Genomic DNA, 6,000 nt, shown 5'->3' with positions numbered 1-6,000 from the left:
TTGGGTTCCCTGGTTCTAATTCCACACGGACAATTTCTGACACCTTTAAATTCTGAAGTTTAGGAGTTCTTGCTCTTTATAAACAGTCAGTAGAATATTTCCAATATTCAATATTATTCTCTCAACACGTACTTGCTGCAAATAATTAAATCATAAAATAATTTCAGAAAATGTAATTTGCTCTTGAAAAACCGTAAATATGTAATTTTTTCAATTATATTGGAGGGAATAAATCGATTAACAATTAAATGAGTTGATTTAATTAAATAGTGATTAAGAAATAAATTCATATAAACAAAGAAAAGTTGATATATCGGAACTTCAGTCAATTGATAAACGTCACTCTCATCGTTTGTTCTTTCTGTCTTGGTCCAAACCAAGATCTTTTTTAATCAGGTAGGCTGTGAAAATAAGTGCCCTGCGCTAGCAGCAGTAGTGGCTTAAATTGAGAGCCGCGATATTTAATATTTAGACTATTAGAAATGGAAAAGTGATTTTAAACATGTTTGAAACTAGTTTTTTTTGTGTTTTTACTGTTTTTTTCTACTTGTTTAAAAAACAGTTTAAAAAACAAATAATGTTTTAAACAATCAAACACACAAATTTTGTTTTTTTTTTAAAAAACTTAATTTTTGCCAACCCTGCGAGACAATAACCGCGACAATTGGTAAAACTCGCCACGGTTCAATTTTCTTAATACTATCTTTGAATTAGACAGATCACCCGCTTGGCGTGTAGAAGCTTGTTTGACCGCTGGTTTCTGCCTCTACCGAAGTTGATCACTTGATGTATCGACTAATTAGTTGGTATTCTACCCGACATTCCAACGATCGGTACGTAATGGGACATGTGAACAGTCGTCAGTCGGTGCCGCTTTGCAATGTCCTACATGCCCCCACAGTCAGCCATTTCTTTTATCAAGAATAAGAGGGCGAGAGAGTATGGAAACTTGACATTTTAATTTGTATCGCGTTTAATATAAAGCGAGTAATTGCATTGCCATTACGATTATTTTAGCAGTTACTTAACTGTAAAGCTCTGTTTCATTTCAATATTCCAAGAAAATCTTTGATATAAACATTACAAATGCGGTATTGAAAATTACGCGCGTAGATAGCCCTCGTCTCGACTCGGAGAGGTTTATTTTGGTTTACCAACTTGTTTTAACATGGAGCAACCAGCTTGAATGGAGGCTAAAATTCTAGGCCCACTACAGAGAGGTCTAGCACCAAAGCTTGGCATTATAAAGTACCCAGCACACTTCACGTTAGCCTACTCCTCCAATGTTTTAAGATATTATTCACGCGTTATTAAGAATGCCATTGACAACTACCCTCTCTTTAAGCGTCAGCAAAATTCTTTTTTATTCAGAATGAATGTTCTCTTTTCTCTATACTAAAGATAGACTGTCTCAACTTGCACAAACAGAGAACATGCAACTTTGATGCAACATAGAATGGAAGATTGTCGCATCAGACCTAAATTGGGGACGTGATCAGACCAACACCTTCCTAAGTGGACAACCCCCGATACTGCTAACTAATGACGTCACATTTATAGACCCCTAATACAGGTTTGTAAATAAATGTTTGCAATACAGATTTTATTGTGAAAAGGCACAAAATTAAATATTTGGGATTAGGCTGAGTTTTAAAGATTAGTCTTAGAACTTATACCTCAAATTACAACCTCTAATCTGTTTGGTAAACACCTCAGCGTTAATGTTCGATGTGTCTACCATCGTGGTGGAGGCTTTCTTCAGAACGACTGTCCATGTCTAACAATACATTTGCAAACATTAAACTCATGACGAAGGAAGTCCAAGTAAATGTCTTCAGTGATGTTCTCATTGAAGAAGGGTCCGATAATTGGGTTTCCAAGAATGTCCACCAAACATTTACATCCCATCGCAATTGATGGTGATATGTGCCGAAACCAGTGAAGATTTGGTTGGGTCTAGTAATGTTCATTCTACTGTACCGCGCCTGTGAAATGTGGCCTTGTCTGAAAACAGTACCTTTCTAACATTACGTTAAGAAGAATACTTACTAAGACACGCTCTTAAATACAGACAAGATTAAATATGTTTTTTACTTAGACGCGTAATCAAGGGAATTTTAACAGCTGAGAATTGTACTCCAACTCGATTTGCTCTTGGTTAACGGTTACCTTTCATACTTTACCGGAGACGTTTATTATTTTCAAAAACGTAATTGATAATTCGGGTTATATATAGATGCTCCCACCTCGGCTAGGAAATTAAAATTTATTATAGAACTAAATCTTACAAAGGCAGTGCACACGATTACATGGATAATTCTAACGTAAAGAGGACTGGGAAAAGTGACAGCATGGTTGTTCAAAAATCGTGGCATGAGAACGGTTTTAAAGTTCAGTATGATGATAGTGTTCTAAAAGGAGGTGTGCAACGTATTTTATAAAAGTTTTTAGAAATGTAGAAGCATTTTCAAACTTTTCTAGGAATTAATATTTTCGCATTGCTTGATAGTCCCCTGTGAATTTATATTGTCCCTTACGGTCCTGATTAACCAATTTTTCGACTTCAGAATCAGTTTTCGTTTACATATACATGTATAGAAAGCCTTCCCTTACTGGGAGACAATTAGATGTGGTGGCGTTTCTTACTTTCTTTCGAAATCACATAGACATCGGGAACACCATTAATTTACATAAAGCCATGAGTTAATAATATGTTAGCTCCCTATAAGTTACTCAGACATTTCATTTTTATACTCCAGCGTTTTCTTCCGCGCCGCCTGCTTCCCAATTATATGCGACGCTCTGCGGCCGCCACGTGAACGAAAATCTTATTTACTCTACTATCCGGTTTTCCCCGGAAGCGCGTGTAGTGGAAGCTAGCCAATGATATCGGAGCTATTTAAGCAGCCGAATATTTCGCTCAGTAGCCTTGGTTATGAAAACAGTTAAGAGATCAGTGGATTGGACTTGGCTCACTTGAATAATTTTCTGGTTTCAAGTCACAATAACAACTCTTATCTTTAGTATTCTTTATCAATATCGGCAAATTGCATTGAGTTCCTGCATTTTTTTTGTCTCAGTACTGTCGCAAACGCCATGATTTAATGTTATATTGTTAAAACATAAACATTCACGACTAAAACACTCCCTTGGTGAAAAAGCAGCCGACGACTCGAGGTCGTGGAGCCGTACGAGCGGGATTTTTTTCTCGACAAGAGAGAGCACAACATTCGGATTTTTTTCCCCGCGCCGGCGAAATGAGAAGAAATCGTTGGATACGTTACGCCTATGGAGCCTGAGTAACTTATAGGGAGCTAACATATTATTAACTTATGATAAAGCTGATGGACTTAGTTTTTAGCCAAACGAAATCATGAAGTTGGTTACTTCAAGGGTTCATTTCTGCTTGTTTTGATTTTCTATGATTTACGACAGGAGAAAAAATGTATGCTAAAGTAGAAATGGCAGTGTTCTGGTTCCTGTATCTCGCGAGTATCGAATTTAGCATGCATTTCTCAAGTTTATGTGGCACGATTCGTAACTTTATAGTGCATGCGAGTCACTGTATAGTCTTAGATCGTTGTAGGGTGTTGCATAACCTTAGCGCATTGGAAACCAGAAGGAGTATTGCAAAATGATTTTTGTCCTTGTTTCTCATATAAAGCAGACTACGCATCATCTCGACCCACATTTGTTAAGTGAAAGTCTCGCGTTAAGACTTGGCCCACGCCTCGGGAATAAGGTAGATTCGTCCGATAATGTGTACAACCGCGGCCCATAATAAAATTTTACCCTGGAGACGACTATGTTGATAACTTACGTTTTCAGCGTCACTGAAAACGCTTACGTTATAGACCTCTTCTTCCATATGTTAAACAAAGAGAAGCCGCTTGTCCAAAAGCAAATTTATGCTAAATTTGAATACGCAAAATGATCGAATCTACAGCGTGTCCTCACCATGGGAAGTCAAAACGAGTTTTACCGCCGGAATCGACCGACGAGTCCAATTACCTCCGCACGCTCATTTTGCTATCATCATTAGCCTGTGCAAACATAGCCTTAATAGTGTTTCGACATCAGTTTGTTAAAACATACATTTCTAATTACGATAAAAGACTTGGATTAACAGCGCCAAACGAGGAGCTCATCACTCTCAGATTTCCGGTCCACCTATTAAGAATTGCTCGTTAAAATCTTATAGCTTTCAATAGTAGGTTCTTAAAGATTACGCGTAATTATATTTGTTTTTGCGCCATCTTGCGGATGCGCAAAAGGTTTAGTCCCATTATTGGTGTGGTTGGGCGTCTTTTTTCCCCATTTCCCAGTTTTTTCCTGTGCGGAATTGGGAAATTTTTTAAATAGTACTCAGAACCACACTTAGGTGGCTCTGCCACATGAAAAAATTTAATTTATTTATGAAATTATTCTCCTCCTCGACCGGGTATCGATCCCGGACCATCTCACAGAGCTTTCACTACGTAGATTGACGCCTTTACGATCTCGAATGTCTAGACATATTACCAAGCTCGAGTTATGTTGCTTAAAGTATGGTTTTCACTTGACCGAAAAACACTACTTTGCAGCTGGACGTCAAACGTCAGATTTGTTTTTTACGTTGTCGCCCAGCGTTATAGCGTTTTCACTTAGCGTAGTTCGTGCAAATAATGGAACCAAGGCTTAACAGATATACTGAACACTGCACTAATTGCGGCCCATCTATTGTCTTTCTTCGTTGCAATCTTTGTTTCTAATATCATACATATTTGTATCGTTCCTAACCTCTTCAATAAACCTTTCAGCGTTTAACTTCGGCATTCTCAGGGATTTGTACTAGTTATTGACTCAATCAGGAACGAAATAAATAAAAAGATGGCGGACCGCGGACGGCCCCTTCCGAACACGCGTGGTCGAAAATGACGTCACGACTCTAGCTTATTGCTGATTGGCTAGCGCAGAGCGTTAACGTTGAACGCGGCCGAGAAAATAGAAAACTAATATCGCCACACTCAACGTAATTTCTGTCCAACGTAACTAGGTTTTTTTTTTCGGTTGTCGCTTGACGTCGGGCGAAAAGTCGTGATTTACGCCAAGTGAAAACCATGCTTTAACCTAGTATCTCTTGCACGTCGGCGGCCGGCGCGTTCCTTTCACCTCTAACACTTAGTTGGGGCAGGGAGGAGGGGGCTTTGTTCGATTCGGAGAGTCTGGCGTTTCCATGGTAGCGCGTGTATACATATCGAGAATTGAGAGGTAAACTGACAAGCAGCGAGTCTAGCGGACTGAATTGAAATATCTTGGCGGGAAATTCGCAAATGGTAGATTGGCAGTTTAAAAATGGGGAGCGCTACAATTATAAAATACGTCCCGTTTTTAGCATTAGAAGGTTTACAAAATTGTTTTAGGAATTGTCTAAAATATAATAAAAACTAAACACATTTTTAACGTAAGAGATATTTGAATTGTAAACCAAAAGAAGTTAATACCGTAGTCTCTGGAGAGTGTATTAGGGAAACTTCTGTAACTAAGCAAGTTTATGATATTACCATCTGTGTAAGTGTTCGAATTAAATTTTTATATCGTAAGTTAATTAAATTAACTGGCAAGTGCTTTTAGACAGATACATTTTTGAGGTTAACTATACCTGTACATTTAATTTGAGTTTTGGGATTAGATTAGCTAAAGTTTAAAAACTTATTTTTCTCATTAAGCGTGTTACAGTTTAGGACAAACAAAAATGATAATTTGATGGTTAATTTTTGAAGTATTGGCATTCGCAATAAAAACCTTCTATAAACGTTTGATTAATTAAATTATAAATTTTACCAAACACAAGCACTTTCGAAGGTTCTTTTCACTTTTAAGTAACAAGTTTAGACAAAGAAAAATTATCATTTCAGTTTGAATTTGCCTAAAAAAGTTAATGATAATTTATTTAATTAACTTTTAATTGGGTTCTTTTCAGTTACATATTTGACAAACACAAATTATCGTTTCAAGATT

This window comes from Phalangium opilio, unplaced genomic scaffold (assembly GCF_054372755.1).
Source record: "Phalangium opilio isolate 3A_F unplaced genomic scaffold, DU_Popi_V2 ptg000246l_1, whole genome shotgun sequence".
Taxonomy (NCBI): Eukaryota; Metazoa; Arthropoda; class Arachnida; order Opiliones; family Phalangiidae; genus Phalangium; species Phalangium opilio.
Note: the sequence above shows the minus strand (reverse complement) of the source record.